At 38.0% G+C, this 13,786-nt stretch overlaps 1 pseudogene; it reads right to left on the reverse strand.

The window, feature by feature from the left end:
• Positions 1-12,187: 12,187 nt before the first annotated feature.
• LOC132440251 (small ribosomal subunit protein uS10-like) lies at positions 12,188-12,542 on the reverse strand (annotated as a pseudogene).
• Positions 12,543-13,786: the final 1,244 nt, after the last annotated feature.

Below are 13,786 nucleotides of genomic sequence, written 5' to 3' on the forward strand. Positions count from 1 at the left end.
GACTATTTTATAAAATTGATTGTCTCATGGTTCCATAAGAAAAAAGGCTCACTTAATATCTCTCATAATAACCTACAAGGTGTTGAGGTGTGATGAAAACAAAACAAGAAGGGGAAAAAAATCTCAGTAAAAAAGACCCTTTTTCAGTTGAACAATTAGAGTGAATCTTTTTGCCTTTATTGAAAATATGCTGAGTAATGAAATAATAAAGCTTTGACTAAAGAATTGGTGTGTGAGGAGGCAGGGAAAATAGAAAGCAGGTGGGCTGTGTTTGTGTTAGGTTTGTACACTGCGCTTGGTGAATTTAGTTTTCTTTTTTTGTGGGGTGTCTTAAATTGCTATTGCAATTTTTGGTTAACTCTAGCTGTTCTCAGTTACATAACTGCTCCTTTGGGCTTCTAAAAAGAAAGGACAGTCTAAGGTCAAGAAAGAATCATGGTGAAAAGAACAGAGCATGAAGTGACTAGGTTCAAAGATTCAGGTGATGGCAGCACTCCAGGCACTGGTGCTAAGCCTGGGTCGGAAAACATCAAGAAAGGTGGCTGGAAATAGGCCTAGAACTTGAATTAGGCATACTTCCTTCATCATATTCTCATAGACACTTAGGCTCATGAAACTGTCAAGAGTAAGGACCTTAGAGATCCTCTTCATTTTGGAGATGAAGAAATTATATCTGCACATGAAAATGCTCAAGGCCAGAGGGGTGACATGAAGGCCACCCAGCAATTTAGGGAGAAAGCTGGTGTTAGAATGTAGGTCTGAGCCTGGCTTTCTCACCATTACAGTGTCATAGCTGACATTTTAACTCCTACCACAGTGGGGTCCAGGAATACCTGTAGAGTTGTAGAGGCTGATGGTAAAAGAGACGAAACACAGATCACTGGACTTGGCAACAGAACACCTAGGTCAAAGTTGTTTCCCTGAATCTCTGGATAAGTCATCAATGCTCTAAACATCAGTTTTCTCATTTACAAACTGGGCACATGACTATTTTCCCAGTTATCTCAATGGATCAAGTGAAATGTTGTTTATCAAAGTGCTATAAATTGGGAGATTGGGATTGACATATACACAATACTATATATAAAATAGATAACTAATAAGGACCTACTGTATAGCACAGGGGACTCTATTCAATACTCTGTAATGACCTACATGGGAAAAGAGTCTAAAAAGGAGTGGATATATGTATATGTATAACTGATTCACTTTGCTGTTCAGCAAAAACTAACACAACATTGTAAATCAACTGTACTCTAATAAAAATTAAAAAACAAAAAGTGCTATGACCACTAATGGCAATTCACATGTAAGGCATTACAGAATACCATTGGCCATTCTTTCCCTACAGACTTCTCAACAGCTACCCAGGGCTACCAAAATATCCCAATTGACTACCACCCAGAGGACACAGGGAATCACAAAAACTTATCTGGCATCTCATGAACCTGCAGCTCACCCAGAGTGAAATCTCCAAGAAGCCGGCTTTTAACTCAGCAAGTTGTGAACATTCATTTCATTTATTTATTCATGAACTCATTTACTGGATAAACGAGGCATATTTAAAATATTAGATGTAGTCCTCACCTTTCTCTAAAGGGGTCAACAGACAGATAAATAAAAGTGATTCAATATGGAAAATGTTGTATTTTAAGGACTGGGGAAGACTAAAAGAGGAAGTAAAGGGTTATGAAGAGGTTTTTGAAAAGAAGTGGTTTGAAGGTTGAGTAATACTGGGACCTGCTGAGAACATGAGGACATGCTGAGAAGATTTTTACAGGGAGAGGGGCCTCAATGAAGTCATAAGAATGTGACAAAAGAGACATGTGTGGGAAATGTTGTGTTGTCAAGTGAACCAGAGGGTAGGGAATATGGGGAGACTGTTGTGAAATGGGTCTAGACAGGTAGGATGAGGTCAGATCATGAATGTCCTTGGTCAACAGGCTAAGGAGATTGTTCTTTGTTCAAAAGACATAGGAGACACTAACATTTATTTTATAACTATTTTATTCCAGTTAAAAATGAGACAGGGTAATTATTGAAATATTCGAACAATTTGCACCTATACAAAGAAAGTTAAAAAAATCAATGAATCTGAATTTCTGGAAATAACAATCATTACCATTAGGTGAACATTGCTCTAGACTGCCTTCTATGTGCACATACAAATAGTTTAAAAGAGAGAAATACTTTTTAACTAACAAACTCCACCCACTCTTCAATTCCACAGCTATGAAACCATGAACATGCTAGATACAATGTATAAGAATAAAATCTAAATATATAAATTGATTTGAAAAAAGATAACTTCAGGCATGATGACATGTCAGAAATAAAGGCAGTGTTAGGTTTGAACAGTAAACTTTTGAGCAGACACTGTGATGGTTTTGGAAGATATTAGATTGGATAAGGGTATTAGAGACTGAGGTTATATTGCCCATGTAAACATGGGAAATATGGCATTGGGCCCGAGTGAGGCAGAGATATCTACTTAAAGCTGGGATCCTGGAAAGAAAAGGCTGCTTCCTTGGTAAAGGAGCAAAAACCTACTTACTGGTTCAAGTAGGGTGACTAGAGAGTTTGTTATTTTTTGGAATTTTCGATGGGAAGATAAGAGAGGAATTAAAGCCCTTGGACACCAAAAATCATGTGAAGTTGGAATTTACATCACTGATTTAATGCTGGAATGTCCAAGCTGAGAAACAAATATCAAAACTAATTCCAGACCAAAAGCAAAAGTAAAATGATTTTGTAGCAAGACTTTTACACCTCAGAGTGCACAGGTATTTTGGGGGTAGAAGAAGGAAGGTGGGGGAAACAATTAAACCTTATAATTCGATGGGGAAATAATCTATCACAAGAGTCAGTAGACACTATAAATAGGAAAACTACTATTCCCATGAACTTGATGTAATAGAGCAATCTAACAAAGAGTATAAAATAACTATGCTTCAAATGGCTAAAGTGATAAAAGAAAAACTGGAAATTATAAGGAGAGAACAGCACACTGTGAAGAGATAGATTTGAAGAACAAATAGAGCTTCTAGAAATGTAGACATGTTATTGATATCCCTATGGGTGAGTTAAACACTGGATTATATTATATACAGCTGAAGAAATAATTAGTGACTTTGAAGATAGAGCTGAGAAAATTACCTGGAATGCAGCAGAGAGAGAGATATACAGAGGTGGAAAAAATGGACAAGAGTTTAAGAGATATAGAAAACAGAAGAAGAGAGACAATGGAGAAGGGGAAATACTTGAAGAGGTAATGGGTTAAAATTTTCCAAACAGATAAAAAAAACACACCAGCTCTTAATTTGAAGAACTATATACTCATTAGTATACTGATAAATGTTTCACAACCAGTTGCCAAGATAAAGTTAGGACTGATTTATAGTGTTTGGTGGCTGCTGTGCTGTAAATACTGTCATCATGGCTGCTTTCAGGTTACCAGCTGAATTTAGGTGAATTACCAGCTGAATTTGAGTTTCTTCATTGAATGTGGTATTGGAAAGAAATATGCATAACCGGCTTTTGTGAGCTGGTCTGAGCTGAGTCCAGCACACAACTGCGTATGCTGAATCTTTGGGAAATATAAATAAAAATAAATCAGTACATAGGTGCATTGTTCTGAAAGTTCAGAATACTCATGAATAATATAATACCTTACTTATGAACACAGAAAACAGGTTCTCTTCCAAGAAAAAAAAAAAATGTCTGACAGCAGACCTATTGGCAATGTTAGCTGGAGGACTGTGGAATACCATCTTCAAAGTACTAACTCAAAAAATCAACCTAAAATTCTATATTTACTTTTATAATTTTTTAAGAAGTGAGGTTAAAGTAAAGAAAAATTTCAAGCAATGGTGTGAGAATTTACCAAGTACTTATTCTTACTGAAAGAACTAATTAAGGGATGTATTTAAGGAAAAGAACCAAACTCAGAACGGAAGGTCTGGATGCCAGAGCAATGATAAAGAAACTCATAATCATGGGTAAATATAAATAAGCATCTTCTTACTTTATTATCTATAAAGTAAATAACCTGTTAAAATAATAATAAAAATGACTAATTTGGAAGGAGATTTAACAACAAAGGTAGAATTTAAATATTATACTATAATTAAATGAAAGATGAGGAGATCATTGGAAAGGATTGTAATGATTGGTTGGAGTGCAGTCTAACAGAAAGCAGGAAAAGAGAAATAGGGGAAAACACCGATTTAAAATAGAAAAGGAAAGTAAATATAAAGCAAAATAAGACAGTAGAAATAAATTCAAATCTATCAGTTATCCTAATAACTGAAAACATTTCGAATTCACCAGAGATTCTCATATTGGATTTAAAATATCCAGCTATATGTAGCTTACAGAAAAATACAAATATATAACACAAATTTGACAGCAAAGGGATAGGGAAAGATATACTAATATCTAATACTAAACATTAAAAACACAACATACACTCTCACAAACACAAAGCAACATTATAGTAGTAATATTGCTGTCAGACCAAATAAATATCAAGACACAAAGCATTATTATGAAAAAAGAGGTCCTTATACAATGGTAAAGGTATAAGGAACAATTCACTAGGAAAATATAATAATACTGAACCTGTATCCCCTTAATAACTCTGTGTTGCATAAAGCAAATTGAATGAACTGTATTTACCATTAATAGCATGGATAAAATTATTTTAAAGATGATTTAAAAAGAGAAAGACAATAATAGTGACATGAGATTATATATATGTAAAAAATTTTAAACGCACAAAATAACACTAAATTTTACTGTGGGTGATCAATTTATTGCCCCTTAGCTCCAAATTCACTCTTTTAGATTGTTCTGTGAAAATTGATCTGGACCCTTTAAACATTTTCCTTTGTGTGAAAATTGATCTGGACCCTTTAAACATTTTCCTTTGCTAGCTGGTCCTAAAGCTTTGTCAGTAGATGGTTCTGGGCAGTCACTGGAGGAGAAGAGTTTTGCTTCCTGGTTCTGGTGGTTTTTTGGCAGATGTTCTCTGGCATTGGGCTGTTGCAGTGCTGGTAGCTTTTCCAGGGCCATATTCCTGCAGTGCTGGGTAGCAGCAGCACCCAGCTACCAGCAGCTATTCCACATACTCCCACCCTGCACACCCACCTTGAGAAGTCTTGCAGTGGACTGCTGTCAATGTTACACCTACCTGTGAATAGCTTTCTCCGGTATCCTACAGCATGGATTTCTAGCAAGTTCCCAAATTATTTTGAAATATAAAGATTTAATTTAACATATACTAAATTTATCAGGAGAGAAAGTGAAGTGAAATGAAAGAATTGCTGTATATATTAATATATGTACATACATACGTATATATGTATGTATGTATGTATATACATACACACACATTTATGGTAGACTCACTATAAGAAATATTTCTAAAAGTTCTCCTAGAATTCATATTCCCTGAAATATAGAGTAATTTTTCTTCAACATTCCAAGCAAAAATCCTAAAATTTACCTGATTTGACGTATTTAGTTCCCATGCCCAGACCTGAATCAACACCTGAGGCCAGGGCAGTGGAATTTGCAAGATTGGTCTAAACCAATCAGAACTAACCCTTGGCATTGGGCACCAAAGCACAGGAGTCATGTGGAGGAAGGGTGGATATCTAAATGAAAACTTGTTGTTCTTAGGAAGGGGGAAGGGAAGTGGATATCAGATGGACAAACTAGGTATATCCACAACATGGTGTATATTTCTTAATCTGCAGACTCAAGGTTTTCTTCATTTGGGGGGAAATTTTTCTTCTCATAATCTTTGAGTGATTTTCTCTTCCATATTTTGGATTCTGTACCTAAGGGATACCAAAAACTTGTCTTTATTCTGAGTTATCTTTGTCATTTTTATATATTTTACTGTTATTGTTTTAATCTCTGCCCTTTTCCTCTGCATTTCCTGGGATTACCCAAAGCTTTTTATTTTTTGGCTAGTAATTTGATATTCAGATGAATTGGTCTTCAATTTATTTTCTTAACCTTGCAGTCTCCCTTTCTTCTTATTCACCTTGTCTTATTGAATTATCACACCTATGAAAGTATTATATAGACTAAAGTGCTCATGAGGAACTCTCTTCTCTTCCGTGGTTATGTTTTTGTGCAAGCTAGGTTCTTCACCTATCTTGCCTGTTGTGTTGCTTCCTTTCATTTCTTTCCTCTTTGTAATATGTTTTCATGGTTACCACACCGTGTTTTCATCTTGATCATGTTCAACACAGGGAGTTCAGTTCAAATTTTTTTGCACTGATATATTATAGATGAATTATTTTGACTCATTCTTTTTTCATCACTCTATTCATTGTATCTAGTTGTAGGTGTATCCTCTTTCATTGAGGAAATACCTTTGGTCTTTGGAATATTTCCCCCAATCTAGTGTAGAGTCCTAGAGTCTTCATTCCCACCAAAGAGAGCCAGCCTTGTTTATTTACCCAGGTTTTTTTTTTTTTTTTTTTGTGGTACGTGGGCCTCTCACTGTTGTGGCCTCTCCTGTTGCAGAGCACAGGCTCTGGATGTGCAGGCTCAGCGGCCATGGCTCATGGGCCCAGCCACTCCGCAGCATGTGGGATCTTCCCGGACCGGGGCACGAACCCGTGTCCCCTGCATAGACAGGCGGACTCTCAACCACTGCGCCACCAGGGAAGCCCCAGCCTTGTTTATTTACTTCTTACCATTATCTCCTCAACAAGCACTTTTCCTCCTCACATCAGTAGAAATTCCTTTCCTCCTCACATCAGCAGTATCAGTAGAAATTTCCTACTCATATCAGGAGTATCAGTAGAAATTTTCAAGATTTTATTAAATCACCAGTACTATCTCTGGGAGACTTGGGCACATTTTGTGTCAGAATATTGTTTCTTCAGCTTTTAGTTTTTGATAATTATAGCTGTAGGTTTTCCCCCTTTGTTTGCTTGGTTGGTGTTGATGTTTACCTTACACACTGGCCCTCATTTTTGTTAAGAGTTATAACAGAGAATCATGTGATCAGCTTTAGTTCCCTCATTTTTTTGTGTGTGTGGTACACGGGCCTCTCACTGTTGTGGCCTCTCCCATTGCAGAGCACAGGCTCCGGACGTGCAGGCTCAGCGGCCATAGCTCACAGGCCCAGCTGCTCCGCGGCATGTGGGATCCTCCCGGACTGGGGCATGAACCCGTGTCCCCCACATCGGCAGGCGGACTCTCAACCACTGTGCCACCAGGGAAGCCCAGTTCCCTCATTTTTAATCAGAAATCCATTGAAGGGTTTTAATCAGGGGAGAGTCATGTTTTAAATCATGATGGCAGGCATATGGAGATTATTAGAAATGTTCATGAAATAAATGAATGAATGAACAGTAGAGGTACATAAATGAAAATGTGGGTAGAGTGGGAAGAGAAGACATAATGGGTGGGATGGGGGAAGAAATTGGTAACTTGACTTTGGAACTCTTTCCAGCTAGATGACATTCATTTAATCTGATCTCTACCTTTGGGTAGATAGTAATGATTTGCAGAAATATGAGTCTTAACCCACAGAGCCAGTTGTTAGAGAAGCGAAACAACTAGTAACTTAAATGGAAGCTCATGGACCTAGTCACACTTTCATTTTGTTAGTTGTATGATAGGCCAAGTTCTGGCTTTGAGCAGGGCCCTTGGTTATGCCTTGCCTCCTCTCTCCCCACCCCTCATCCTCTCCTGTCCGACTGTCAGCACGTGGACCTTGATTGACAGATCCACTCTGCACAGAAAAGAACCTTAGGTTCTAATAAATTGCTTCCATAAATTTGGTGCTATGAATCTGACAAGCCATAAAGAAATTAATTGGCTAGAAGTAGGCTTCCTTGAGTTGGAAAATCTGGCTCTCTCTCATCCTCCTGGATATTATTTGAATTTACTTGATGTCCAGCAGGTTGTAAAAATGCAGCCTTCCGAGTAGGTAGTGAATTGATCAGAACTCTTTTCCTTGAAAGTGCCAGAAATCCAATTTGAACTAGCATAAACAAAGTAAAACATAAAAGAGAGACGCCCTAGTTTATGCACTGAAATGATGGGCTGAGCAAAGGAGAGACTGGCCGCTACAGGATTTGGTCTATCAGAAAAACCAGGGTTCCCTCATCATCTCTCATTTCTGCTTCACTCTGCTTTTAGCCTTGTTCTCTCTAGCTGACGGACTTCATGAGACTCCAGGAATCCAAGATCCTATATTCTTACAGTCTAGTGACCTTAGAGGAAGGGAAGCCCATTCCCTCCAGATCTCGTGAGAAATCTGGAGGAAGATTCTGATTGGCTCGTATTGGTCACGTGTCCACCTGTGGGGTGAGATTGAGGGATAGTAAATTGGCAGCTCCCACCAGAAATAGACGTTCTCTAAGAAAGCAAGGGAGGAGGTGATAGTCTGAGCACACAAAATAACACATTTTCTTTGAGGGGAGGAATAAAACCCTCTGTATGCTTTACAGGAACTAAATTCACCCCTGCCAAGCTGTCGAGGGATATGACCCTTCAATCATGTCCAAATATATGAGTGCCATTTGATACCTTTACATTGCTCTGTTTTGCCAAGCCCAGAATATCGCACTTGTTGATTTTGTAACCTCAAATAAAAATGAACCCCAGGATGTTTCCAGATTCAGCTTAATTCCAACCAGTTGTCACTTCCTCAGCCCAGGAGCTGGTATGGAAGTAGGTACTAGGCATCTGTTGCTTTGTGTTATGGCTAATGCATGAGAGAGATGCTTTTCTAGAACCAAAGAGCCCTAGCTACGCCACTGAGGATGAAGAAAGATTGTAGGGGACCAACTGGTTTTCGTTTGGACCATGATTAAGAGAAGGCTCCCTTGCTCTAATGCTTTTAAAATCAGCTCCCCTCCAAAGCACTTGGGTTACGTATATGCTATCTTGCAGAAAGACTCAGCATTTGAGATTCAAGCCAAATGCTTTTTAGCCCACTTAAAAAACACACTGCTGCCTTGGGCCCTGCCGGCTGCAGGGGCTGACTGGGCTGGAAGCCAGCTTTGAGGCTGACCATCATAGCTCTTGCCACTTAGTACGAAGGGAAGATTGGTGACATGGTTTATATTAGTAGCAATGCTAACCGTTTACTGGATACCTTACACATGGCCCAGGCACTTTTTTTAAAAGCCAACTTTCATTATTAAATAGTAAAATCTGACTTATTATTATTTTTTTGTGGTACGCGGGCCTCTCACTGTTGTGGCCTCTCCCGTTGTGGAGCACAGGCTCCAGACGCGCAGGCTCAGCGACCATGGCTCATGGGCCTAGCCGCTCCGCGGCATGTGGGATCTTCCCGGACCGGGGCACGAACCCACGTCCCCTGCATTGGCAGGTGGATTCTCAACCACTGCGCCACCAGGGAAGCCCTAAAATCTGACATTTTAAAAGGCACAGACGCTTATATTATTTTGCTATTGAAAATGTTGGTATGTAGCATATTGTTCTCCCAGATTCACAGATTAAAAATCAATGTCTGAGAGAAAATGTAACAAAATTATAATTGGGAAGAGAGGGCGTGACTAATTCGGTGACTTTAAGTTTCAAGAGGGAAGAACACTGTTTTATTGTTTTGTTTTTCTATTTTCTGTCTAGTGTTAAACACAGTGCCTGGTGCATAGTAGGTACTCATCAGATATTTATTGAATGAATGAATAAGTGAATGAATATATGAAACCTTTTAGGAGGAAGAACTGACTAAACATTAAAATGAAAACTTCGGTAACACCAAGTGTAAATATGAGCTTCCTTACAACAACAGTTGATTACATGAGAGGAAAATCTATCTAGTTTTCTTTATACCCTATTTTAACTAGAGCAAAAAATGGATGTCCCAAAGTCTCAGACAAATGAATTGTCCTTGCAACATGTCTATCTTACCAGAAGTTCCTAGACATTGTATGACCTCAACTTGCCAGTTTTCCAGCTGTAGTTTCTTAACTAAAGTGTTTCAAGATAAATTTGGTTAGTTTTTAGTCAAATGCATGACCCAAGTGACTCTGTGTAAAGAGTAACTTAGAATCCTCATGTCAGTTTTGGTATTTATAAAGTTGGACCAGTTACATAATTTGCGGGGACCAGTACAAACTGACAATGTGGGGCCCTTGTTCAAAAATTACTAAGAATTTCCAGACAGCAATAGCAGAGCATCACACCAAATGTAGGTCCTTCTAAACCGGGGACCTGTGTGACTACATAAGTGGCATGCCCATGAAAACAATTCTATATAGATTGCTTGTCTTTCGGGGACTCCTGAAGCATTGGTGAGTTCATATTTGCAGCAAGAGCACATGGAAATTACAGGGTTATTTGATTATTTCAAACATGGAGATGAGAAGTAGGGAAAATGTAATGTATAGGTGGAACTAAAACCTAGGGTAGAGATTATGACAAAAAATTTCACATATGTAATTTGCTCCCATTCACTATTAACATAATGTTCTTAGATCTTACAGTATATTTTTAGCATTTTGCTTTTTTTTTTTTTTTTTTTGCGGTACGCGGGCCTCTCACTGTTGTGGCCTCTCTCGTTGCGGAGCACAGGCTCCGGACGTGCAGCCATTGCTTGTGGGCCCAGCCACTCTGCAGCATGTGGGATCTTCCCGGACCGGGGCACGAACCCGTGTCCCCTGAATCAGCAGGCGGACTCTCAACCACTGCGCCACCAGGGAAGCCCTAGCATTTTGCTTTTGGGTAACCTGAGAGTTATGATATCTAGGCAACTTAAAATGTCTTTGATAAGTTTCATTCATTCTAAGTGTAGTAATTACAGTCTGTAATACTGCCGTACTGTATGGCTTTATTTTCTAATATTAAACAACTCTACCATTATGGACCAGCTGAAACTACGCTTGAAGTTACTTTTCTTAGATTTGATCTCATCTGATCGTACCTTATAAAAGTTTATTGAAGAAGACTGAAGCATATCCTACTGGCCCAGAACTGAAGAGAAATGAGTTTTTTTAGGCCTGTAGGCTAGTAATACTCAAGAAATGCTTCTTGCGTAATGAATGCTAATGGGTCACAGGCAATTACCATAGATGCTGATCAATGACAGTAATACTAAATGATGCCTCACCTTTTAACAACTGTGGTGAATACTTTAGAAGTATGTATTCTATAAATCTGAAAAGTTATCACTAAAACATTTCAAAAATTCAAATAATGCACTGAATTTTGCCCTGATTCAATTTGAGTAATTTCATTAAAATAATGATTCACAAGATGATTTATATGCAATTAATTTTGGATTTATTGTGATGCTTGTTCCTTTGGTTTATTGAGATATAATTTACATATAGTAAAATTCACCCTTCTTTGGTGTACAGTTCAATGAATTTTGACAAACTTACATAGTCATGTAATTGCCTCTACAATTAAGATAGAGAACATCTCCATCATCCCAAAAGTTTCCTTCAACTCCCTTTGTAGATAAGTCCTTCTCCTCACTCCAGTCCCTACACACCACTGATATGATTTCTGTCCTTCTAGTTTTGCATTTTATAGAATGTCATATAAAAGAAATGATTTGTATTATTTAAATTATTTTGAGTTTGTCTTCTTTTACTTATCATTATGCTTTCCTTGCTCCAGCAGTATTTGGTAATTATCTTGTTTTTAAAGCCCATCTAATAAGTATGTAGTGGTATCTCATTGTGGTTTTGGTATTAATTTCCCTAATAACGAATGATATTAAGCATTTTTTCATGTATTTGCTCCATGTATCTTCTTTGGTAAAGTATCTTGTTCAAATCTTTTCCTTGATAAATGGAATATTTATAAATGGAATGGAATATTTATAAATGGAATATTTCCTGCCATATCAATAAACAAAGGATGTCATAGTCACCAATGATTGCAGCCCTCCAACATGAGCTGGTGAGTCCTGAGGAAACTCAGGGCTGAAAAGAATAGCAGCCATCAGACTGCAGCCACTCCCTGCAGCGAGCCCAGCGGAAACTCAGGGTGTGAAAATACAGGCCCCAGATAGCTAAGGTGCATATCAAAGGAATGATTTCAGTGAGCCCAGACTCTTGCATCTTCCCATACACAGAAAAGCACTAAATCCCTTAACTTGAGATATCTGGTTTTCTTTATTTAACAATAATCTTTTTTTTTTTTGACAACTGATTATCAGTTTATTAAAAATGTTGATTTAAGCATCTGCAATAGTGACTTCAACCTCGACTCCTGGCTCAATACTGATAGAAGTGATCTGCTTGACAATCTCAGAGGACTGTGCAGGTCAATAAGTCGCTTGTGGATCCTCATCTGGAAACGATCCCAAGTCAACCTTCAACACAAGGAGTTTTCCTTGTAGTTATTCTCAGAGTCTTGGTAGGCATCGGAACCCGTCCTTTCACCTTGAGATTCTTTTCCTTTGCGCCTCTGATGAGGTCAGCACATACCTTCTCCAAACACTTCACGTTGCGGCTGATGAGGGTGATTCGAATCCGGTGAATCGCCACCTCGGGCTCCACGGGAGTCTTTTCGATATCTGTAAAAGCCATGGCTGCGGCACGGCTTCCTGACCGACTTGTTCCTCAGCGAGGGCGAACAGCGGTGAGTCAGGAGCATGAGTGGGTGGCCTGAGGCTCCGCTGCAGCGGCGACCGCGTCTTCCTCCAAGAGCTAACAATAATCTTTTGACTTCCGACTACCTGCTCTTTGCTGCAAAACTCCTCTATATCCTGGCTCCTCCCCTCGTCTCCTCAGAGCAGTTTCTCAGTTATCTGAAACGCTGTCTCCCAGGCTGCAGTCCTCACTTTGCCCCAAATAAAACTTAACTCGCAACTCTCATGTTGTCCATTTTCTTTAAGTCAGCATCCTGTTACTTTCTTTTTATTTATTTATTAAGAATATTTTTTGAGTTTAAAATTTTTTTCCAGGTTTATTGAGAAGTTTAAGGTGTACAACATAAATAAATAATTGATATAAGTTTAAGGTATACAACATAATGATTTGATATACGTATGTATTGCAAAATGATAACCATAATGTTTAATTAACATTCATCATCTCACACAGTTACAAAATTCTTTTTCCTATGATGAGAACTTTCAAGATCTACTCGCTTAGCAACTTTCAAATGTACAATACAGTACCGTTAGCGATAGTTGTCACACTGTACACAACCTTATAACTGGAAGGTTGTACCTTTTGATCGCTTTTGCTCAGTTCTCCCACTCCCCACTCCTTGCCTCTGTTTTCTTTATTTCTGTGAAAAATGATATTGGAGTCTTGTTAGGGCTTGCACTGAATCTATAGGTGGCTTCAGGTTCTATGAACATTTTAACAATATCAATTGTATCAATACATGAATATAGGATATCTTTTGATTTATTTGTGTCTTCAATTTCTTTCATTAACATCTTATAGTTATTAATGTAGAGATTTTTCACCTCCCTAGTTAAATTTATTCCTAAGTATTTTATTGTTTTTGATGCTATTGGGATTTTTTAAAAATTTCTTTTTTAGATAATTCATTGTTAATGTATAGAAACACAGCTGATTTTTGTATGTTGATTTTGCATCTTGCAACTTTACTAAATTCATTTATTAGTTTTAACAGTTTTCTTTTTGTAACATCTTTAGGATTTTCTACAAGTAAAATCATGTCATCTGAAAATAGAGATAATTTTGCTTACTTCCAGTTCTGATGCTCTTTATTTTATTTTATTTTTTGCCTGATTTTTCTGGCTAGGACTTCCAGTACTTGTTGAATAGGAGTGGTGAGAGTGGGTAACCTTGTCTTC

Source organism: Delphinus delphis, chromosome 17, assembly GCF_949987515.2.
Source record: "Delphinus delphis chromosome 17, mDelDel1.2, whole genome shotgun sequence".
Lineage (NCBI taxonomy): Eukaryota > Metazoa > Chordata > Mammalia > Artiodactyla > Delphinidae > Delphinus > Delphinus delphis.